Here is a 26,626-nt window from a genome sequence, read left to right on the forward strand (position 1 = left end):
GCCGGGAGAAAAAAAGAGCCCCTCTGCCACCCTCTTTCGCCCCGTACACCGCGTTAGGTGACGCGTTCCAGATACGTCGGTATCGAGAATAGAACGACGACCTCGTGCTTATCTCGTATTCATCAGCGGTGCCGGACGAATTTTTTTATTCTTCCTGTCCCTTTCTTTCATTCCAGCACGGCCCGGCTCGGCCCGGCCCCGTCGTTACGGTCTGCATAATGGCGCGCCGGAATGCAACGGTCGCAGATAGCGGCGGTAATGTTCGGTTGCTGTATAGATAGTAATCAGCCGTGGAAACGGGTGAAGGGGGTTGTTACGAGTGAATTAGCGGGTCCGCGAGCGCGTGCAACGTGTTCGAAATACTGCGCCGCGGCGTCCGAGCACGAGTTTGATATGACAAATTTTCAATTGGAAGATCGCGCACGTCCATACAGCACGGAAGCCCGCAGCGATATTGCATATTGCGGTGCAATGTCGCGAAGACTTTTCGTGCAATATTACTTCAACAGCGGCGTTTCAAAAATATTGCAAAAAATAATGTTCCTGTATCTCGCCATCAGACAGACGCAACCTAGTTCTATTTCTGTGATTAAAAAACCACGCAAGATAATATTAGGTTATTTGATGCAAAAATACTGTCGTTTTTAATCTTCAACTTCAACTCGTTTGGTCCAAATGACGAACAACCGTTTGATTGATCAATATTTAGTTCCTCTGCAACTTTTCAAGTGGTCTTTAATGGTTCCGCTTCAATTATTGCCTTCAACTTGGCGTCCTTGTTAATGGCTGCAGGCTATCCCCGATCCTCATCTTTAAACTCTCATCTTTGTTACGAAATTTTTTAAACCATTCTACTGTTCGTTCGTTTGCAATTCCCTGACCAAATGCCTCATTAATTTTTTGACCCGTTTCCGCTGTTTTAGAGTCTATTGTAATTTGAACTCGTATCAAAAAATTGCTCGAAATTGCCCCTTTTTTATTTTTAATAATAATAATTGATCACCGCGGACAAAGTGACTTCCATAATTAACAGAGTGGAATCTGCGCTTGAATATGATATGAACATAATTATCAACATGAACATAATTAAATATAACTTTATCGTAGAATAAAGTCAAAGTTTAAAACACTAAAACGACATTATTTTTGTATCAACCTAATAAAAAATGTTGCGTTAGATTTTTCATTCATACTTTAATGAAATAATTTCTTTCGTAAAAGGCTTTAAAATTCAATTAAAAAACAAAAGTAAGTGAGAAGTATTTTGACGGTAAATTTTTTTATCCCACGTAAAAGTTTAAGGACATGTAATGCTCCTGAAAATATGTTGATATAATAGCACCTAAAATATCAGAAACACTAAAACATATTGCAATATTGCTGCAGCAACATTTCGTAATCTTTTAATCTTGTGATGAAATATTTCTGCGATGGGCAAGTTTTCTAATTCATCGATAGATTAATCACATTATATAATGCAATTTTGTTTTATGAAAGCTGCATTTGCGCGTAATACGATTGATTAATCGATGAATTAAAGAACTCATCTTGTTGCAATCTTCTGTGCTATAGACGGTGACTCCGATAGACACATTATGCAAATATTGCACAATAATGATATATCATAAATTGACGAAAATTTGGTCAAAAATGCACTAAGATGATATATCGCAGCAGTTTTTCGCCGAAATAAAATTTTTAAATAATATTTAGCAAAATCCAAGATTGAGGTACAAATATTTTACAATAAAATTACTTAAAAAATCTTTTCATTTTTTATTTAAAATTTTACCATGCTGAATGTATAAATTTGCTGCTGCAATATTTCTACATTATAATTTATGAATAATTATGCATTTTGTAAACATGTATGGATCAATTATATTTTTAATGTTTTATACATAGTACAGCTAAAATATTTTTTCAATTATTAAACATGTTTTTTTCTGAATTTTTTAAATATATCATTAATATATGAGTCATCATTATCAAATTTTGCCAAAATACTAATTCGTAATGAATTGCGTAAACTGCAGTTGATATTTTTAAAAAAGTCAATACTTGTACATCTGTTTTTGTAAATATTCTTACATAATTGCAAGCTATAATGTTTATGCAAGATTTCGTCATAAAATATTGTCCCATCTATCGAGGGAGAAGAGAATACGAAATGTTGTCCAAATAATTTCTTTCTTTTCCGACCGTGACCTAAAACGTGTAACGATATCGTTTTCCAGGCCGATCGGTTATACCCGTGTCATTTTTCCATTTGACTACACAATTTTCTGATATTTCTATTACGTTTACTACCGCGTTACATTTCCCCCAGGATAAGTATCTCGTCGCGGCACGAGGAAAAATCGATGGCAGGCGGCGCGGCGCACCGCGGATGATACGTTCCACTTCTAAGCGACCAACGATAACGACCACTCGCTGGCCGAGGTCGGCGTAAATATTAGCAGTTGGGGTCGCGCCGGTATCGTAATTAACTCATCCGTTCAATTAAATACGAGGGTGAAACGGGAGTTTTTCGCGCCGCGCCGCGACGCGCCTCATCGCTCTTGTAACGAAGGTTCCCGTGAAAAGAAGGGAAGAGGAGGAAAGAGAGCGGTGAAAGGAGAGCCATCATCCCAGAGTACAACCCCCGCGAAAAGTACGATGGAATTAGGATCGAGCAATTCTGAAGAATTCATCTCCTTTCTCTTTCCTTCAATCTCTTCCGCCGTGTTGTAGAACCGTAGTTAATAGAAAAAGCAAATTTTCCGGTCCAGCCGGTGGAGCTGAGAAGATCCGACCCCCGGATCGCGAGATGTCCGGCGGAGTAATGGGATGCGTTCAGAGAAAAGCTCCCGAGAAACTTCCCTGTCTCCGCCGCGCCAGCAACGTCCGTTTCCACGTTGGCCATGTAGGAAAGTCTGGTTGGGACGATTTAAAGTTGTACCCGGGGCGATCTCGCGAACTCTTATCCTCGTGCCAGCTCCCTCTCTCTCTCTCTCTCCCTCTCTCTCTCTATGTCTCTCCCTCCCTCTCTCATCTCTTCCAACGTTACCCGCGGATATTAAAACTTATCCGGGAAGTACACGTTGTACGCGTGAACGTGCACACACATATAACGTGCATCGAGGGAAGACGATGGAAGAAAGTTTCGAGAGGACGACTCTCGCGTTAACGAGTTACTCGAAAAACAGGCGGGTCGATATCGATTGTGCCGCGGTGGCGGGCGCCGCGCAAGAACCGAGTAATTTAGTTCGCTTAAGCGGGAGAGTATGTACCACCAGCTTCCCTCCCTCCCTCCCTTCCACCGCGAAAATTCGCGAACTTCGGTGACTGCAAACCCCGGGACCGGAATTTAGCGCTAAATGCGAGTATCCGTTCGAAACTCCGTGCACGTCGGTCAAGTGTTGGCCAAATTTAATGCTAAACACGACAGCCCGGGCGGCTCTTAGGCGCGGCGCGGGCGCCTCATAATGAAGATCGAGGGCGATAAAATCCAACCGACGGATGCATTCATCGCGACACGCACGCGCGTGTGATACACGTGCACACCACTCGGATCTATATTTAAAATCAGAGGAAATCACATATTCCGTATTTCCACGTTTTCGTTGAAAAGCAGGAAAAGCTCGGGCGCGGCTTTTTATCCCGCGTTGTAATTTATCTCATGTATTACCGGTACGTTCGCCTGTATTAAATATACGTGCGTATTAAACACGGCCGGCGGACTCCGCCTCGGAGAGAGAGGAAATGATATTAAAATAATTTCGTTGCGGATATATTCCCCGGCTAATTACGCGCGGGACGCTTCTATCCTATCTACATAATGACATGCACAAAATGGAAATATCGAGCCGCTATGAAATCAATTATTGTTGATAATATTAATCACCAATTGTGCTCAACGTCACTATATCCGCCTACTCCTGTCTTTGATGTAATTATTCGAGCGTGCGCGGTGTTACACAATGCAGCTCGCGGAAGATTCCTTGGCGAGAGAGGGGGAGAAAGGGAGGGTAGAATGTTATAATGAAACTCCTACGTTTAAGTAAATAGCTCCGAAGCGACGAAATATTACATAGTTGTCGCGGCATTCGAGGGCTACTTTAAATAGTTATCATACTCTCGTTACGTGTATCTTCCTTCCCGCGAAGGAGATCTTTCGACGGGCTCCCGACTTTATCGAAAATACGGAGGATTTAGCCTCCGCTGCGGGCGAAAACGCCACGCGCGTTTCAGCGAATAGTGAATAAAACATGTCCCCCCCCCCTCCCCCCTATTTCGTATGCCCGCGTGCTCGCATATTCATCAGTCGTACATGAAACATATTAGTCGGCAACAATAATTTTTTACTATTTGCATGCGCACGCGATCGCGGAAACACGGTGTTCGTTTGGCGTTAAAATACAGATTGTGAGACACGATTTTCGGCAAATCCGGCGCGATCCGCCGAATCGAATTATTCGAGACGGTGAATTCCGATGTCCCGTTTACAATCGTTCTGATGAAACCCCCGCACCAAATAGCCACGTTTGTTGCTAATTGCGCGCTTTGAACGTACAAGCGTACTCTTGCATTTTCGTATTCATTTACATTCGCGCGTCATTAATTTCGGACCCCATGTCGAAAATCACCGCGTGCAGCGACAAACGTCGGCCATTCGTTTTCCCCTCGCGCGACGTCGATCAATTACAATATTTCATAGATTCTCCTAGGGGGTGAATTAAATTGGAAAGCGCGCCCGTCGGGCACGCTCTTTTTGTGGCAGTTTATCAGCGCGCCGCGCGTCACTCTACATGTGACGTTTTCCGACTTTTTATTCCGCAATAGTAAAGATCAGCCATAAAAAGGACATCGCGCGCGACGCGGCGGCCCCGCTACGTACGGGACGCTACGTGTTTCTCCGTGTGCTCGAAAGCGGGGCACTTTGTCGCGAATATAACTTCCCGCGGTGTAATACTAACCGCCGGTGTTTACCACAATGCCGTTATATTATATAAGTCCCGTGAAAGCCGCGTGAACTTCCGCGAGACGTGCGTGGTGCGCGCTCGCTCGCTCTCTCGCACGCGGATACGGTGTGTTTTTAGGGGAGTTTGGCATTCGCAAACTCAATTCGAGTTTATGTTCCTTGTGTGCAAAGTGCTCGCAGCGAAGTTACGATGCACGAAAATACGCCGTTATGAATCCTAAAGCTATCCTTTCCCGACTAAAATATACATACGCTCCATCGCGCGACCTACACACCGCGCTGTTATTTTTTTTTTTTTTTTTTTTCGTGCGTGTTAAGACACGTTTTACGCGCCGAACGCTTCATTCTGCGCTTACGAAAACGTCGATTTACTTATTTACGAAATTAGCGCCGTGTCTTATCAGCCTGAGTGCCTCGTCTGTTAAGCGCATACCTCCGAGATATTAGGCTGATGGAACCGTTTCTTTCGCTAACCGGAATAAATTAATTCTAATAGAGAAAAGGAGGGGGTTGTGAAATGCCATTTTGTTTTTTGACGATAACTCGGTCAATATTAATGCGACACAATTCTAACCAACGCAAGTTTATTACCCATAGAGTTCTATTAATCACCCTGTAGATAGAAGTTCATTGGGTACGTAGAACGAACGTAATTTACAATTTACAATAAAGAGAAAAAGAAGGGCGCGTTTGTGAACCAATAAGAAGATCGTGGAATACTAACAACTAATGTCAGGCACTTTTATTTATAAAAGAACGAATTAATGATCTTCCGCAGAGATTTGATACATAAATAAGTGTCTCAAAACAAGATTTTACATTTCATATAATAAATTTGTTTAATAATTTTTTTGGCCCAAAAAAAAATTTTTTTTAAATAAAACTTGAAACTTTTTAAAATAATTTCTTTGCTTTTAATGAATATTAGACCACGTCTACAATGAAATTGCAAAGTTGCAAGAGAGATGCACGTAGCGGACGACCACATATTCCACAACCACAGCTCACATATAACATGACTTTACGAGGATTTACCGAATTCATACATACATTACGACATACATAAAATTCAATATTATTTGAAATTTACGTTTAAAGCCTTCAAGTTAGACTAAAATTAAAAAATTAATATGTAGCATACTTCTCAAAATTATATAGAGAATATACACACTTGTAAAAGTTTCTGCTACCTGCAAAACTGAAATCCAATCTTTATAAAAACACAACGAACTCTAATAACCTCCCTACATTGTTTAAATAGATTGTAACGAAGTAATTTTAACAGTTGCTCTAGAATTCAACGCAAATTATGCGAGATATTATGATATTCCACTATTCTAGATATATTTCACGACCACCATCTTTCCGTTATTAATTAGAAATGAAATACATATAATATGCCTCTTGTAAAATCAGGAGATTTAGTAGGGGAAGATGGTGTGCCTTTGACCAATTTTAATATTTTTCATTATTCAAGTTTTATTTTGGTATCTAAAAATACAAAAACAATTCTAAAAGTATTCTCTCAAGTATTAACACTCTGTGTTCCAACCGATAATTTGAAGACCAAGACAAATTTTCAATTTTGTTTATTCGTTAGACGATAAACGGAAGGAATCGGCTCCCCTTCCTAAAAAAGTTGTTGATTTTGAATTTATCGATCAAGTGACCCTGTATTTCGCATAGCGATGGATGAAAGTCAAAAGTGTGACCTGGCAAAGTTGTTTTGTGTCTAACTGAATCATATTATTTGTTATTCTTAGTTTTTATTTTGATACATAATGTAAGTAAAAAATTATTTTCATTATAATAAATATAAAAATTCAGAACGAAATATTCGAGATGACAGAACGTTCTGCAGAAAAAATTTGGTCTTTATACGAGCGATCGCAAAATTTATTTTACGGCGAGGTTTCGGATAATGAAACTGACGGCGAAGAGGTCGAAAAAGACGAGCGAGATGACGAGAAAGATGCCGAAGAAGATTTAACCAACATTTCCGATTTTTTGCCCTTAGAAATATAATAAAATGTAATAGAAGCCTTTTAAGTAAATAATTCTATAACAAAATACTGATTTTAGAAAAATTATTATTTAAAAATAACTTTTTTTAATGTTATATTATCTTTTCTTCTATTTTGTATAAACCCAAATTACTGTTTCTATGTTATCAAATAATTATACTTTTTGAAGTGGACTTCTTTACATTATTTTTTTGTAAATGCTATCGACTCTTTGAAGCTAAAGATAATTTTTTTATGCACATATAAAAGAGTTATGAATTTTTGCAACAACAAATTTTGCCTCAAATTCGGACATGTACAAAAAGAAGTAAAAAACGTTTTAGGTTATATCATTGTAAAATCGTATTCTTGAATGTTGAAAGAGTGTATCACAATTTTTTCAGATTTTTTTAGAGCTCAAAACCCTTTGAAAAACACAATCAGGCATCTGTGACCTAGTTGGACTATGAAAGCAGTGAAAAAAATCGTTTGACCACAGAGGGTTAACATTGATATGTATGATACTTTTTTGTAGATTTAAATTGTTATTTTTTGTTTATCTAAAAAAAGGTGTTTATAAATAGCAGATGTATATAAAGATAATTTCGTATTTTTATATTATATATTTTTTATGATTCTTTACATTATGTAAAGTTTTATATAAAATATATAAAAAATTAATTTAAACTAAAATAATAAAGAATAATATAAAGTTAACTTAAGTTAAAATGATATAAAGACAATTTCATGTCACTAATTCAATCTTTAGTCAAACAAAAATAAAATTCTCTTGTATCTTTTTCAAAATTTTACCTTAGCCTCACCTTATTTTTATTTTATCTTTATTTTCTCCAAGATAACGTAAAATGAGGTAACTTTGATCTAAAATTTATTTTTTTCTACCCGTTAGATAAAGTTAAAAAGTCTGTTAATTATTATTATTTCTAATGTTTTTTTTCACCATAAGACGTTTCAAGATTTATAGTTTTTGGGGCATAATTTATAAAAATTAAAAATGTATTTAAGATTTATATTATAAAAATAATATTAAGCACCAAGATCCAGCCTAGATCGTAATTGACGCTTCTTTACTTATTGTATTTTTACTTTTAGAAATATTCAATAGATAATTTCACAGAATAACATGATTAAAGGTACTACGAATCGAGGAAATCCCATTTTTTAATATGTAAGATATAGAATAAAATTTTTTTAGACAAAATACAGAATATGAAATTACAATAAATGAAATTAATTATAACATGAAAAGCTCTCGAATAACACAGTAAAGATTTTAATGCAGTGCATACATAATTTTGCCGTTTTGTGAAAATCCAGGTTGCGATCGTGTCGTAAAAGCTGAGTGCCGTGTCCTTAGTTTGCAGATCGGCAATTTGGTAGATGAGCTAGCAAACAAACATCGGCGAGCTGCGTGCACGCAGGTCGAGGCTTCCGACCGACATTTTCAAGAGCGAAATTGTGAGTTATAGGGCGTGCGCGAAAAAGCAGCATTTACCGCAGTCGTTTAGGCGAAGGCAAGCAAACGCTGGAGCGCGCTTTCGCAAATAGCGCTCCGCATTGATTTATCACCGACCGAAAAAGACGGGTTTGAGGTTGCGCGCGGAGGAGAAAAGGGAAGAGAGAGAGAGAGGGGAATCTGGGAGAGGCTGGGTTTGCCGAGGGAAACCGGAGTGCCCGGAGCGGAGAGACGGTGAGTGTTAAGCTTCCTAAGGGTGGACCGCTCGCGTTTGCGAAGGGTTGCAAGAGTGACAAAACGCCACCCCTTCGGGCAAGACCGCGGCGATCCGTCACTTGGCTGCGAGCCAATCGGGCGCGAGGGCACTTCCTTGTTTTCGTCCAGCGACTTCGACGTCTGATTGCAAATTACATCCCTTTGCCCGAACCGCCAGCCATCCCGGACGACCGTCCCATCGCGGCGATCTTACAGGATCGCGGTGATTTTCGTAGGGCTCAAACCTGATCCGTCGCCGCGATCCTACCGACATCGGCTGTTTGTCATGGTGCATTAAAGTGCCACGACCTGGCCCTGCGATTTCCAAAGCGTGGGAAGGGGGTACTTAACCCTTGCCCAGCGAAGCTCGAATTTTTTCGAGCCCGCGCAATCTCTCTTTCTCTAGAAGACCAGTATTTTTTGGTATAAAATTGTGAAATCCACTTGTGTAATGTAGAAATGGAGTGGACAGCGCTTGATTATGTTGTCTTAAAGTTATCTTATCTCGCCATTCAACTCGATGTGTCAATTGCACGTTACACGTTACTGTAATTCATCTGTTATATCATCTCGCGTCCACCAGTAGTTCAGCTTTAAACTTATCGAACGCAGGCCCCGCACTATCGCCGCGTATTTAGCACCGAACGCGGCTGCCTGATCCCGAGTCCCTTGTTTATGTTAAGTGTATGCAACGTGTTACATCTGCGAAACTTAGAACTATGTAACTATGCTCGGCACTCGTGCCACGATAAGAATCCGCGCATTGTCTCCTACGCATCGTATCGATAGCGCTCCTCGCCAAGGCAATCTCCTTCGCGTCTCCGGAGATTTGACGTTCACTCCGACGTTTTCCATAACTCGTGCCTTGAAACAATCAGACATTTCATTCGCAGGCAAATCTAATATCTCACGCTGACGCGTACGTAGCTCTTTGCGAACGCAAACCGAAAAAAATTCCATTTTCAATTAAAACATTTCCCTCTTATTCTTTTAGTAGTCTCTATTAAAATAGAATAGGCCAAGAAGATTTTCTTAACATTAAAGAGAATACTTTTGAAAGATCGATTAGTAACAGATATTCTTGATTTTTATAAGGATATACAAGATGTATTTATGAAGTCTGTTTCCAACTCCTACAGTCTCCTAAAGTTTCCTTAAATTTCGTCTCGTGTAATCTTTGGGTTCCTTCGTACTTTCACAGACACTAATGCTGTGCCCTTTCTGCCATGATGAGTGAGGCACATGAGTAATTCGTTATATAGTATGCGCCTCTGAATTTACTTGTATAATACTTCGTGTAATAATGTGCCAGTGCAAGTACATATGTATGTGCGTAGTAAGATTATGAACATCTTTCTCTAGTAATACGACCTCATATAATATTACAATTCCTTGTTCAATAAAGTAATTTGTACGTGTAATTGGTACAGTATTACATTATTATTACACTGTTTAGTAGAATTACAATATTAAACTTGTTTTACTGTTAACTGGTGGTTGCTGGATAGTTACTTGCGTACGCTACAGTTTTAACAGTTTAGTGTACCTACGCAATTATGTTCGCGCAAGCACGCGGTGATTGGTAAGCTTGTACTGTAGTAAGGTTATTCCATAATTTCAATATTCCGCTCCTATTTAAACTCCAGGATAAAAGTGAAAGAACTCTACTATATTTTGAAAATGATACAAAATTACGAAAAATAGCGAAATACTCGTTTGATCATTTTGAAGAGCTACTCAGAGTTATCGCCCAACCTTTTTTCAAAAGCCCGAGCAGAAATGAATCTTATCGATCTGATTCAGAATGTTGATTAATCTGTGATTTTCTTCGTTTAGGGTTGTCGTACAACACCCATTTTTTATCGCCCGTTATAATTTTGAACAAAAAAAATCCTTCCGTTTAAATCTCGTCAACAAGAACATAGTCGTCTCACATCACGTCGTTTTTGTTATCCGGATTGAGGTCATGTGGAATCTATCGGACTAGCTTTTGGATCTTTCCTTGTTTATTCAAACGATAGGAAATCGCTTTCTGGGTCACTCCAAGTTGTAAAGCGAGTTTCTCTTGAATTGAATTTTCACTTAGATTCTCCTCAGGTTCTTTGTCTTCAAATTTTTTTGATCGACCGGAACATTCTCGATCACAAAGATCGAAATCTCCACTCCGAAATCTTTGATACCACTTCTTACGTATCTTGCGTTACTGCACCTTCGCGAAAAGCAGAAGAAATCATTTCCGTGGCTTCAGTAAAATTTTCCTTTAATTGAAATGCGTAAGGAACACAACGTCCAAGATGATGCTTGTCGGAGGCCATTATATTTTGCAAAGTTATATCGTTTTTGTTTCGTCAAGTTGTACGGAGTCGTTTCTGGGCGGAGTAATTGAATATTTGGTTGAACCTACATTAACCAAATTATTTAGTTAATTACTTCAGTTTATCAAATTTTGATTGCAATCAAATTATTGTTTCAGTGTATTTCAAAATCCAAAAATGGCGGAAAAATGATGAAATTAAAAATGGATGAATTAATTTCTACACCTAATATTTAAGAAATATAATTTTTTCGATGTACACGTGCCACGTCATCGCCCACGACGTGCTGTAACAGAGTGCACAAAGAATAAAAAAAAAAAAAGAAAAGAAGGAAAGATGAAAAGAAACAGAGCAGCTGAAAATATGAAAATATATCACGGAAATTACGGTTTCGCAACCCCGCTGGCAATTGTTACTGGTCCCGTGCGGAATTATTCGTACGTTCGCCAAATTGGTCAAAGAGGAGAAGCGGGAATCGTCGTCGCCATTTGTGGGAGAGTTGCGTCAACCGGCCGTTTATTTACATAACGCACCGTCGAAACGTCGACAATTGGGAGATCGACATTACCGTGGTCCCCGCGCGCGATGTAGCGCGATGTCCCCTTTACCGCGCATTTGCATACAAGCATACGCCGACAAACAACACCGCTGTGCACGCGCGCTCTCTGCACTCGAATGCATTAACCCCTCGGGGTCTCAACCGAAGGGACACGCCGACGTCTCCAGACTCTCGCTCCGTATTTGCATTTACCGATGTGCCCGCTGTATGTATCCCCTCTGCCCGTCTCGGGGAAAGCTGCAGGGGTAAGGAGAGATGCGGCGGAATGTGCCAACGCGAGTGCACGACGACGTCTTTCTTCGGAATCTTACCCTTTTCGTCCTTTTCGAAACTTTGCATTTGTATCTATATTTACGCGCCTTTGTTGCGAGCACGGGCGATATCGAAAGATTTTTATTCTCGCAAAAGTCGGTAAAATAAACGACGTATGAGAGGATAAAAGCGCACGGAAATTTTCACGGAAATTTGTTACGCTGCTTTCTCTCGGCGCGTTTCTAAATCATATACAGACTATTCAATTAGCGATTTTTATAAATTTTCTTTGATGAAACATTTAGCGCGTGTACACGACCGCACAGCGCACTGAATGTTACATTTTATCTTGCTGTTTCCAACGTTGTATGTCATTTAATTTGCTCTCGATATTTGCTTTAACGCTATTCCATAAACCTAAAAAAATACATGTAAAATTTTTTTAGTTTGCTCTCCTTAACGTTATTTAGCGCTGCGATAATTTTTCAATTTGGCAGACTGCCACACAATTTATTTATTTATATTAAATTTAAGAGCGATTTCAAAGAGGATCTTTTTTTTTATTTCCAAAACAAATTTCGTTTCTCTTATATATTTCTCTTGTCTTTTGCGTAAAGTCCCGTTACAAAAATTAAATAGATCACTGTGTTAACTATGTAAGATCAAAGTTGAGGCGCATGTTTGTTCATTTAACAACCGATTGGTCTAACTAGAGTTTACGGGATAAAATTAACCCCCACAGTTAGCCAATTACACGTAAGAGTACTCCATCTAAACTCTGCACGATGCTTCACAACCAAGTTTGAGTCAGCTCTTATTATTTCAACCTATGAAACTTTAACACTGTGCATATATGTAATATTATGCATGTCGGCCGCGCGCTTCTACCACGGAATTTACGTAACCATCATCTAGAGCTTACGGGGCTTTACTAAACATAGCGTGAGCCGTATTAGAAGTTTCGTGCTGCAGAAGGATCGCGCAACGTCTTTATCGCGCACCGAAAAAATTGTATGCTGGAAGCAAGGTGGACTATACATGTACTTTGCAAGAGCTCTTAATACATATATTCTAATGAATATTTTTCTTTTCTAGAATATCCTTTGCAACTAAGTATGTATTTCTTAATTCTAATAAATTCTTTTGAGCAATGATAATTTATTATGTTTTACTTTCAAAATTATGTTGTTATAATTTAACATCGCTAATGCACTGTAGCACTCGGTGCGCAAAATCTTAAACATCGTGATATTTAAATAATAGATGGGACGGTTTTAAAAAGTGGCACGAAAGCTAGTTTAATCTCAGACAACATGCATATTTTATAAAGATCACTATTTATAATTTTTGTTAGTTTGTTTTTGACCTTGATTATCAGCGAAGGAGAGTGCACGTTCCACTTTGGTTAAAAATTTAAAAATTACATTTTCTTTCATATCTGTAGAAAAAAGGCAATCCTAGAGAGAAAGAGAAAGAGCGTAAATCTTATTAAAAAATATTATTACTCGTACATCATTATACAAATTAAAAATATTTGCTACTAATCTATCTTTTAGAATCATTTCCTCTGAAGTTAAAAGAATCTTTTTGGGATTTTTTCTCCCTATTTTAGAAGAGACTATTGTAAAATATAGCCTTGTAAAAATTACGAATATTTGCTACCAATCTATCCTTCTGGAGAATTCCCTTTGAAGTTGAGAAAATCCCCCTCAAGATTTTCTGTCTATATAAAATATATCCTTATAAAAATTAAGAATATTTGCCACTAATCTATCCTTTTGAAGAATTTCTTCTGAAGGTAAGAAAATCCTCTTAGTACTTCTTTTGCCTATTTTAAAAGAGGTTACTATAAAAATGAAAGAGAAACTTTCAAGTTGAAAATATCTGTTGTACAATTTTTTCAGTGCGCGAATATGAAAAAATTGTGTCGGAAATATTCGAGATAGATATAATTAACAAAAAGATTCTGTGCCTCAGTTTAATCTGTAATATTACGTATTTCAACTTCAGTTCAAGGACTTTAGTTTCAAGATCGACAAATAATCGACGTGCAATTGCGTTAGCTGAGAATTGTATAATTGACGTAAAATTATTATTAGTCACACCAAGATTTGCTCTGACAAATATGAATCCTACTTTTTGCTTATGTTTAACATTTTTATCGGTCTCGATTTACAATTAATATTGTTTTTCTGTATAGGAAAAAACAATTTTACTACAGCATCTAAAAGTTTAACGAAATACAGATTAAAAAATAATTTTATGTTGGATCATAAAAATAATTATGTAAGACGTTCAAGCATGATAATGTTGTTGCAAACAATTTTGGCATTTTAGCAACCAAGTTAAAGCGTCCGATATAATTTTTTGGCTCAACATAATTATTTTCAAGTCTGTATGTGAACAAAATTATTCTTTTCGTGCATTCTTAATATTAATTTTGCGCAATATATTAAATGGATATAATAATAACGTGCTACGTTTTCCCTTCTGGTGTGTCTGACACAATGTATATTACAGCCGTTTAATTTACGTAGCTAAAGTCATTTATTCCGTTCATGATTATTATGACGGATTCGCAGAAGCTTTAACCGGGAATTAGATATTACGCTGTCAGATAGGTCGAGGCTCTCCATAAACGCAGCTCGCGATTCGAGCCGGTATGCGTGCCGCATATATTTGCATGCCTGTAAACGTAGATAAATTAGCTGCAAGCGAGAGTAATGTGTCGATCCAGCTTGTACGGGAATCCGCCGCGAAATCTCTCTAGTGTACTTTGCATTCGTTAATGAGCGCGGTTTGCATAATTGCCTCGCAGAAGTGCTTCAGCGGGGGAAATTTATCGAGTTGTCTTTGACGGAAGCCTTATTTGATTTAGAACGTCGTACACGCGCGGATCAATTCAGACCTCATCAATTCCGCGTATACCTGATACGCCGCCCCGCATGCTTAGGCGCGCCCATGTAATTATTCCAGCGCTCGACGTTTATAACTGCAACGTCTTTAATGCATTATTATACCGTATTACGCGCGCCGGGACACATTGGCAGCTCTACGTTTTGCGAGGTTGACAATTATCATTCATATTCCAGCTAGCGCATCTTCCGCGGAGTAGTGCAATGTATAATGGAAGCGTTCGAGAACAAAAGAACCTTTGTACAATGGTGGATGTTTATTTGGACTTTCGGAGCTTAACAATGCGAGCTTGCATTATTACTCCGCGCCGCGCGTTCGGACATTGTAGTTTTGTATTATTATATATTGCATTATTTCGCGCGATATCGCGCGATGAGTTGCCGCGGCGCGGCACCGCGCCAGTTTCCATTCGACGCCTCTGCATGATGCCTCGTCCATCTGTTGTCCCGGGGCCACGCTGCGCCGTGTCGCGCCGTCCGCCTGCCGTTATCGTTAAATCGGGCTGGCAATAATGAAGTCAAACGATGTTGTCGCAATTTTGCATAAAGGCGGCAGCTTACACGCCGCCCGGAGTTCGTCGAACTTGGTTGCTTTCGTCGCACTCGAATGCATTAGGCGGGCTTAAAGTTGAGACGACGACGACGACGACGACGACGACGACGACGGCGACGGCGACGACGTCTCTTTGCATTTGCATTTACTGCAGTCCATACGCATTTGCATTTAGTTACGGATCATTGCTATACATGGAAAAACCTCCGAGTGCAGCTACGAAACGCGTGCGACGCGGAAGGTGCGTCGCTCGACGCTCGTCGCCGCGGCGCGGCGTATGCGCGATCAATGATCCCCGCGATCGATCAATCACGAAACGAAGAGAGAAGCTTTCTACGCTACGAACAATGCACCATTGTCTCGCAACGGCTAAAAAGAATGCCGGTGCACCGGTGGTATTGTTTTACCCGCAAATAATCCCGCTTTACAAGGAGTACATTTACGCGACGAAACCATGAAGATATTAATGAATCGGATACGACAAGACATATCCAATAAGCTTTTGTGTCGCGTGTAAAAGTATTTTATCGCCAACATTTTTCCCATCTGCTGTAAGTCCGTTACTCAGCTCAAACTCTCGAAAAATATTCGATCAAGTACGCTGGGGGTACTCCCGATTCGAGATGAAATAACTCGTGAAAACTATGCGAACGGTAATGCGATCGTTCTGCGCGATCGCCCAGGGAAGAGAGGATGGGAAGAAATTTAAAAAAAAAAAAGAAAAACGGACTCGCACGAAGATTTTTCTGTTAATTAATCATTCCGTATGTTATTACTTGTGTAATTTTTTGATATAGGGCAGAGTTGCCGAGTGCGTACGAATCACTTAAGTTATTTTATGTTTTTTTTTATACTTACTGATTTGCATAACGCAAATAAATATTGGAAATATAGATTGATGTTTCAGTAATGTTATGTCAACTTTTCATCAATAACATATTAATTTATTATAAATATCTATTACAGCGATGTTTAACTTTTCATCAGTAACAAATTGATTTATTATAAATCTCTCAAAACATGTTACATAAGATGTGTTTTAGGCGACCGTTTTTTCAAATCGTGTTGCCTTTGAAAGTGTCGAATTTACGAATAATTAAAAAATATAAGGACTTGTTAGCTACAAACTCATTTTCATTAGTGATGTATTAGACAAAAGGATCAATATTTAATAATTAATAAGTAATAATGTGAAAAGGAAAAGACATTGAAATTGACTTAAATTTATTTTTGTTATTTGACATATTTTTATTCATATCAATTATTAGTTTTACTATTATTACTTATCAGTCACTCACATTAATATCATTTATTCTAATAAAATTTGAGGTGGTACGAAGGAAGCTTGATAGATTTTATAAAAATATCAATTTTACCTTTATAATAATTGCAAATATGTATACATGATAATGAATGTAAAATAGTCGATAATGAACTTTCTTTTATGTGAAAATATTAAGTTCAATATATAATTGCATAATTACATTATCAGCTACATAAATTAACGAAAAATTAATGTTTACTCATCAGTTGTAGTAAAGATTGTTGCCAGTTTTTTCACAATTTCAACGTTCAACATTTTAAACAACTAATTGTTGTGATTAAACTTAACTAATGAGAACTTTTATCTACATTTTTGTGCCTAGAATAATATAGTATAGCACTTTAATAAATAAAATAATAATATGCTGCATTGTAGCTAGAGAGAGATAACTAGATATAGGATTGTGTATAACAAAGTAAATTAACGAACGCGTAATAAAAATAAAAAAAGAACAGATCGCAAATATCTCTTTCTATACTTGTGTGTATATATTTAAAAATTATTCTGTAATAATTGAATGGCAAAATGTTGTTACAAAAAATATAAATTACTTTAAATACAAAATTGCTTCAATATGGAAACATTAAATATAGATACAAATACGAGTTAACATATCCCATCTTTACATACATTTGATTTCAATAAATTTAGAACAATAAATTATTATTGCATATTATTCAAAATAAAATGTAATCTAGTAACAGAAATTTTTCCTTTAACTAATATCTATCCCTTGCATTCAGAAAAAAAAACTATATCATATCAACTATAAATTCATGAAACAAATAGCACTTTAACTATACATATATTATAAAGTTGTAACTAAAATAATTGTAAGCGATATGAATTTAAAAAATATAATGATATTAACAATTTGTAGTAAAAACAGATAAATTATATAAAAATCGTAATGCAAATGTATATAGTCCCTTATTTTCATTCCTAACATTTAGAAATCTGCACCACTGCTATCATAGTTATTATTTACTTAAGCGGCCATAGATAAACCAGAAATATGATTGTTATAACTTATTTCTACTAAAATCTACTTAATTATGTAATTATAGTTAAAGTGCTATTTTATTATAAATTAATAGTTGCTCAAATATTGTTGCCGTGGTGATATAAACGTTTTTTTCTTTTGTAAAAAGTTGTTGCAACTAAAGTCTTAGTTGCCGTATTAAACTATGTACATTAACTCTTTATATAAAACTTGTATAATTGTCACTTTTATAGTTGCTACTAATGTAAATTTTTTTCTGAGTAGATTTATTCTTTCAAGCTAAAGAACGTTATTTTAAAACGTTCGAAAATTCACTTGTTTTTATTAATTGAATCGGATTGTTCTCGTTATTTACTGTAATATTCGTTTGATTTAAATAAAACTTCTGGAATAATATTTTTGTTATAAAAGAGATATTTTGCGATAACTTTTCCATTGTTTCTTTCGCTATAAATGCATTAACGGAACGCAATGCCAACTTGACTCTTGTGCCAACCAGTTTCCTCTGAATGTTTCAAGTTGGCATAAAACAAGAGATGCTAAATTTTTGCCCTTATTACTTTTATTTCATATTCTTCTCACTAAACGTTGTTTATATTAAGCAGAAATATAAAATACTACTTAGGTACGATTTAGGCGAGTGATACGAATTCGGTAACTCACCCCTACTTTCCCGGATGAAGCGTGTACCGAAAATACCATCTCACAATCGTAATCGAGTTTACGCAACAGTCCACGAAAGAGCCTTCGCCCGGGAGTGCTCTCGTAATCCCCTCATCTCGCTGCTTTAATGTAGACGCGTTACATCAGAAAACCTCTCGTCCGCGCGTCTATTTTCCCCGCTCAGGATGCATAATTACGACGGAGGGCGGTCGAGACGCGGCGCGCATCGCCGTCGCCGCGACGGAACTTCCGGAAGAGAGGCCGCACTTTTTCGAAAGTACGTCGCCGCACGCGAAGAGAAGTTACTACGGCCGGCTTTGACGTTGGCGGAACGAAATGAATCTCATTAAAATCGCGCTGCTCTCCATCCGGCGTGCGCGCGCGTTTCAGGGTGCCTTCCGGGGTGCGACGACCGAGCGAGAAGACAGGCTTGAAGGAGAACGGGGAAGACGGGGAGAGAAACAGCAGGGTGGCGCGAGCGCGGAAGGAATCGTTAATTAACTCCATCACGCTTAAAAAGAAATCTGCCGGTTAGCCAGCGCGCCGAGGCGGATCCAAAGAGGAGGAGGATTCGCCGTTCCGTTTGGCAAATGTCACCGGAGGAGTTTAAACACCGTACAAATGGGATCCAGACCCAGACACGCGGGCGGGCGGAAGGAGCTCTCTCTCCCTTCCCCGTATGGGTACGGGTTAAAGTAGGTTTGTCAAGTTAGATTGGTTAACTCCAGATTATCCGCTCTCCCCATTAATTAAGCTCGTTTATTATTGCCGCGAGAACGAGTTTATCCGAAACGAGATATTCTTCAAGTCTTTCGAGCGTGGTTTAAACCGAGGCAAGGTATACAACCGCAACTTATCTTTGTGATCTTTGTTAACGGCCTCTATTAATGTTACCTGCAATTTGTGTAATAGCTCCGCGAGGAAAACATTAGAGAGTAAGATAAAAGCGTGATAAAATGCGATCCGTAAGTTAAATTGTTACTACTCTCTCACCCTCTCATTCTCCTTGTTTCGTAATTTTGTAGACCTTCGTAAGATCTTCTTTGCAGCTGTTTTCGCACAGTAATAGCGAATCGTTAGGAAAAAAAGAAAGAAGAGGATCGCGCGCAAAGTGACAGCCCGTTGTCCGGTGTATAAACGGATGCTAATGCTCCGAAACTCTCCGACACTCGGCGGTGATTGTCGTCCCTTCTTTGTTCAGGATGGTAAACATTGGCTTGTTTGACGATGCGACGGAAAAGTTGCGAACCCTCGGAAAGAATCATCGTCGTCGTACCTCGCGGCGTCGCCGCCGCCGCCGCCGCGCCCCAGGAGGAACGGGGTGGCGAAGTGGGAATCCGAGAGCGGTTCCTTGGAGTTTCACCCTTTATTCTCCGCCCGTTTTCCTGACCGTTCTAAGCTCCGCAGCACATCTGTCTCGCTATTTATTCCTTTTTACTTTCCCGTTCGTCGTTTCGCCGACCGGCATTCATTGTCCAGTCGCGAACTTTTCGAGCTCTCGTGCCTCAGTTCGCGCGAGAATGAGAAAAGACGAGGAAGCTTTTAGGAGAGGAACTCGCTGGCGAGTCAGGCAGACAGGAAAACAAAGGCGAAGGAAGGATTGAAAGGAAAGGGAAAGAGCAAACGAGCGAGCGAGCGGAAAAGAGAGGGAGAGAGAGAGAGAGGGAGGGTAGAAGGAAGGAAGAACGTAAGGAAGATTGATCGTGAAAATTCCGAGGATACAGGAACATCGCTTTTTGCCGAAATACCTGTACTCGATGAATGCACGACAATATTTGCGATTGCTGGCGATTGCCGGTCGCGAGGGAAGTGTTTTCAAGGCAAATATTGAATATTGAGCAAGACAGATTGACTAAAATCGCGGAAACAAATTTTTTTCATTGTTTTCGAAAACAGCCGTGAAAGGTCAATCACTTGTGTCCCGGTTTTCGCGTTGATCTCTTCGTAGACGAGAGTTTTTGGGCGCGGCGCGTGCATCGCATCGAAATGCGTCATGCCGGTTGAAAAATATTTAGTGTTTAACGCGCAGTATTTTATATTCCATCAGGAGATGGAAGACTCCTTTCCCATCGTCCGCGGACGCGCATCAAATATTTCTGGAAATAATTTCGCGCGCGCGGTGGGGCTCGCAGAGCAACGATGATTCGCATTGCTGAGCGTAGATTACGCCTAATCGCGATTCGTCAAGGAAGCTGATCGAGCTTGGATTCCTTCGCTCTTTTCGTTCGACACGTAAGGAGGCTCCCCTTCCCCTTTCTCCTCGCAATTTCATTCCGCCCGATATGAATTATTCTCGCGTTATTCAATTCCAACGTAATACATATTTAACGCCTCCTTCCCTCTCCTACCCTATTTTGCCGTCTCGTAGGACACGCCGTATAAATTATTCACGTGTGGAACCCGTTTTTGAGCCCGTTCCCACCCGTTCCTGCCTGGCCGCCTGGCCTGTAAGAAGAAAGAATGCATATGCATTCGCACGCACCGCCACAATGTTACTCCTTCTCGACGCTTTTCCGCGCCTCCCCGTATTTATACTCCGTAGTTACAGGCATTACAGCGTATTATGTACACGCGCGCACATGTATGCACGCTGACACGAACACTGCGCGCCGGCTTTAGGGACGATCGTAACGGATGGACGTCCGAGATATCGAAAAATAAAGAGACGAGACAAATCGTGTGTCGCCCGGTTGCAATAAATCGCACACCAGACACATGTAAAATTTTTCTGTGTCCGATCCTATTTTATATATTTTTTTTTTTTTCTAATTTATATAGCAAAAATTTCTTTTGGACGGATACGCTCATAAAAAACAAAAACCGTATCAACAACTATAAATTTGTAAACAAATAGCACCCCATGCAGTACAGATCTCCAAAAGGTGTTTTATGTTCATTTCCACCGATGCAGATCTTAGTTTTCATATTTTTTTCTAGTTCCAAGAATTAAAAAAAGATAAAGAGTAAGTTAAATTGGGATCAAAGTTAATCTACATTGGTGAAAATGAACATTAAAGATGGACAGAAATCTTAAGGCTGCGCCCTGGATATCTTTCAGATATTAAATATGCTGTATGGAACTTCAACGGTATCAGAAAGTTGTAATAAAAACAATAATAAGTTATAGGAACTAAGAAAATACAGTAATATTATCCATTTGTAATAAAATTGTTGAAAAAACTGTAGAAAAATAACGAAAATGTAGGCGATGGAAAAATTGAATCAAGATTCAAATTCGTGATCATCTCTCGTTCTCATTTCTAGCTTAAGGGCTCTGTGCATTACTGCACCACTGTGCGGAGAGAAAAGTATATGATATTTGTAACTACAATTGCATAGTTAAAATATTATAGTTAGGAGATCTCTTTTTATAGTTATTATTGCTATAATGTTAGTATTTATAATTTTATATTACATTAGTTTTATTAAATAAAAAAATTTTACAATAATTATAGTAATTACATTATAATTAATATAGTAAAATATCAAGATACATATGGAAAAAGAAAATAATCGTTTTTGAGTACAGTGCAACTACAATTATAATGGATGTAATTATTTTTCTTAAAATAATTATTCTTTTATAAATACTTTTATATTTTATTAATTATTCTTTAATAATTACTTTTTTTATTTTATAGTTATTGCAACTAAAACTTTAGTAACTACGAAATAGTTCATTGAATTATGTACATTAATTCTACATATAAAACTCGTCACTCCTATAATTTCCACTACTATGAGATTTTCTCCGAGTGTATTACGGATACTGCATAAAATTTATGTAAGAAGTTCGTTTCGGCTTGATTTTTATTCATTTGATTTTTCGCGACAAGCATAAATTTTTCTAGACTTAGAAAGGCGTGTAGAAAAAAAATTCCGGACATGAGATTTTACTTGGGATACCGACGAGCTTTACAGCCACTGCTGCTCGAACGTGTATCGTATATATGTATATATATATACGTATACCGGTGCACACATATAGGTAAACATGGTTGCACGTATTCAATGTACGCCGGCCAAAGTATCGAACTCACCTTACCTCTCTTACCACTTTCTATTCGGTAACCCGCTTCCTCGCACGCCCACCCATTTCCACAAGATCCCGCTTCCTTTTTCGCACGAGTTATTATCGCGAAGTTTCGCGTTCCTGGCTAAATATTCCGTCGGAGAAGCACCCTTGGTGCATGCCTCGTTCCTATGCGATCTCCATGAAGATATGTATATTCGCGCACACACGCGGGGAAAGTGCCATTACCGCGTTTTAGCAATCTCGCGAAGTCACGAGGCACGTTGTTCTCGGAATGCCAAGTCGCTTCCACCTTTTCTATCGGTTCGATTACTCGCCGATCCGGAAATCTGATGCGGCTTATCCCGGTATCCATCGGATCCATCGGGCCAGCAGCGGGAAAACACGTTTACAATCACGCTGGCCGGGATAAAGCCGGGTTTGCGGAGCGATCGAGTCTACATCTTCTACGTTCAATTTGCGAAAGGCAATGGTTTACCGCTTTGGGCTCTTTAATAATTCATGCCAAGCTCGCGAATACAAATTATCCTTTGCCGCCCATGAGGAAGCGATCGGAAGTCCGGCAATGGCAAGAAAAAAGATCCGACATCTCTCGATTGCTGTTGGAACCAACTCTCGGCGCGGAATCGATTTTCGGTCTTCGGAAGGACGGTCCCCGAAATCTCATCCTCGAATCTTATTTTTTCCTGCCTCCCATGCGATCTTCTCTCTCTTCCCGGGTCTAATAAATATTCCATCTCTTTCCCGGCCCGTTCGGTGCCACCGTGCCAGAACACCCGATTGTTTGTGGGCGCACTCACACCTGCAACTCTCGTGCTCGTTTGGGTTCTAGAAACGGCGTGGGGACGTCCAAAGATGCGGATGATAGCTGCTCGCTAGCAGCTCACCCGACACTTCACCACGATCAATGAATACATGACGAGGCACCTCAATCGGAAGGGCACTCGAGAAAAAAAATCTCTTTTATCACGATCATCGTTCACTGAGAAGAAAAAATGTTTGCAATTATTATAATTTAATTTGTTTTAATCAAATTATAGTTATTAGTTATTATTAATATGTAAATAGTAAGCGAATGTTTAAAGTAATTTAAACAATAGTTACATTCTCTACAATTGTACTTGCATTTATTGTATAAAAAAAAATGTTAATTTTATTTTTACTATATCTTGATATTTTACTATATTAATATTTGAAAGTATCGTAATTTGTAAACATTTTTTCATAATTGACAGAATTATAAACATGAGATTATTATTACTAACATTATAGCAGTAATTACTATAAAAATAAAGTTCCTGGCCATAATTATTTTACCATGCAATTGTAGTATGCAAATACAAAACATTTTTTTCTCAGTGTTGATCGTATTCATCTCTGTTATTTATTTACAATATGCTACAATCAAATATTCCAATGTATCTTCGTCAATTACTACATTTTGATTCTGATTCAAATCTTTTTTTAGAGACTCGTTGCTAGTACCAACTTCCATATTCTTCTCATCGCAGAGCTAAATTTAAAAGTTTCTTCTCGTGCATTACCTAGAAGTATTTCAACTTCCGTCTTCTATTCACTCTCTGCTTTCAGAACACATGTAACTTGAACTATAAATAAATCGTTTGGGTAATACTTGATTGCAAATATGTGAATAAAATGCATGTCACACGTGTTAATTAATTACGCATTTTCGCGCTTGTTGGCAATATTTTGTGTACTGAGAGAAATATTTATTAAAATTAAAAATATTTTACTTGATTAAAAAAATATTTTATTTATATAATCTCAATTAAATATATATTTATTAATAAAAACAAATTAATAAATTTTATCAATTAAAAAAGATTTTGAAAATTAAAAAAAAATATTCGTTTGACAAAAGAAACTTTAATTATAATAAGAAAAAAATAATGTTAAACACAAAGAAATATTTACCTTCTAAAAATTTAATTCATTAAAATTTAAAAGAATAAAACTTTGGCGGAATACAATTTTATTTAAATTTAAAAATGTTGTTTTCAAAATTTGAATAATTTTCAGATCAACATAATATCTTAAGCAAAAATATTTAGATCAATTATAAATCGTTACACACAGATATACTGTACTGTTAAAATGCCTTATTCACTATTATTACAGAAACTTCAATTTTGGGATTCATATTCAAAATATCTCTTCATTATCACTTCATAAAAACATGGGCTGAAAAAGCTCATAATATGTATGTTACATCATTTACATTTTAACTCATTATGCAAACATCTACATCGTTAAGCTGTACTACATTCTACAATACACACCTATAGTTTATCTATTATTAAGACTAAAATCAGCCCTCTAGTTGCAACCGCGCAGACCGCACTTATTGTGTGTACGCGATTATTTATGTACTCGTATACGTTTGTATTAACTTCCTTTCTCAAATCTCTGTTAACCAACACATCCAATAAAACTATTGTTATCATTTATTATTGCGCTTTCCCCTTTTCCTCCCCCCTTGCAACTATAAATGCTTGAACTCTAAAAAAATAGAATTACATTCACGAAGCTAGAATCCAGCCACAACGCTGGACTAACAAAGCTGCATTTAATCATTTTCTATATGTCTGTTACTCTTTGCGACCTTATTTTAATAAATCTCCAAGACGAAATAAAACCTCAGAGTTCAGTGGAATTTCCCCAGGTTCAATCCTCCGTTCAATCCTGCAATATTGCCCGACATCCTATGCTATCGTGGAATTCGACTTCGCATCCACGTGTTCCTCGATCATCTCGCGGGAATAACGTGAGAAATCGCGGTATCTGAATGATCGCGAGACGCAATCTGGATCCACAGCCGATCGCGTCTTTAACTTCCCGTTTTAGTTCCGCGCTCTCTCTCTCTCTCTCTCTCTCTCTCTCTCTCTCTCTCTCTCTCTCTCTCTCTCTCTCTTTCTCTCTCTCCGCGGCGGACGGAGTCGATCAATTTTATCTTCGTCCCGGCCCGAGAGACGATTGTCGGGCGCGCGAGCAATCGTCATTGGTTAGCCGGCGAATTTAGTTCCCACCGTGCTTTTGTGCTCGCACACCTCCGGGGATATAAAGGAGATCTTATCTCTCTTACGTCCCTTTACCGTCTTACCCCGCCCCCCGAGTTCGTTGCGATCAATGAATTCGTGATGAGACGGTCTGCGATCGGAGCCGGACCGGGAGTTTCGAGAAATCACAGCGACGAGATCTTCGACGGAGTGCCGCGCTGTCACTGACACGAAGCAATCGATAGCGCCCGCGCGATCTTTCCCTCGTTGGATAGATCAGACTCCTTGGAGGACCCTTTCGGGTTCAAATGGGAGCGCTCCCTCCCAATTTTCTCGTAATATCGTTAACACAGTGTATGTGGCGACGCGATATCATTCTGTCGTGGGCTTCCTTTGTGTAATAATCTGTCGAGATTGTAGGCACCATTGACGTCACTCTGTCCAATCTCGTGTTGTTAATTAGGGCGAAATTGTTGTACCTAGTGATACTTTTTCACGTACAATCTTTAGAATTCCATTTTCATTTTTATTTCAAATGTATATAAATAATTGACATTTATATATAATTTAAATAAAAATGTATATCTTTGAGAATAATATTGTGTTATAATCACCGTTTTTAACCATTTCTTCCTGTTTATAAACTATCCCTAGATACAAAAGGTAATTGCACTTAGAGACAGTGTATGTTTGTATCTGGGAATACATAAAATAAACTGCAAACTTGTAGGTGAGAATTGTTGACATACATAGTTTTCAGCATTTGACATTTTAAACAAATAATTATTATGATTAAATTTTACTAATGTTTCTTTGTAATAAATAAAATACAAAAATACGCTACATTGTAGCCAACTTGTTCTGTTAACGAGGCACGCATCACGTGTCTAAATTATATATTTTAATAAAAGTACAAAAACATACCTATCACAAACATGTTTCTTAATTAAAGATTATATTTTAAGTTATTTTGATGATTTAATAACGAAATGCTGCAATACAAAAACAAACGTAAACTATGTATTTTAAATATAGCTTATTTCAACATAAAAATAATAACTAAAATACGTTTTGTCGGAGTTAAGTTGTAATTGAATGTTCACTCATTCCTCATTCGTGCGCGAGACAAGCTTACGTTAAATATGAATCAATATACTTCATTACACGTTCAATTTCAATCATGTCATCATATCAAATTATTTAAAATAACACGTCGTTTATAGTAATAGCGACTTTTCTTTCAATCAGTAATATACGACTCGGATTTACTCTTTCAACCTGAAGAATTAATACG

General features: G+C 38.1%; 1 protein-coding gene across 1 annotated transcript in view; it reads right to left on the reverse strand.

Annotated features, from left to right (window-relative positions):
• LOC113004002 overlaps window positions 1-26,626 on the reverse strand; it is a 152,797-nt gene that overhangs the window by 20,648 nt on the left and 105,523 nt on the right. The window lies entirely within an intron of this gene.

The sequence above is a fragment of the Solenopsis invicta genome, chromosome 6 (assembly GCF_016802725.1).
Source record: "Solenopsis invicta isolate M01_SB chromosome 6, UNIL_Sinv_3.0, whole genome shotgun sequence".
NCBI lineage: Eukaryota > Metazoa > Arthropoda > Insecta > Hymenoptera > Formicidae > Solenopsis > Solenopsis invicta.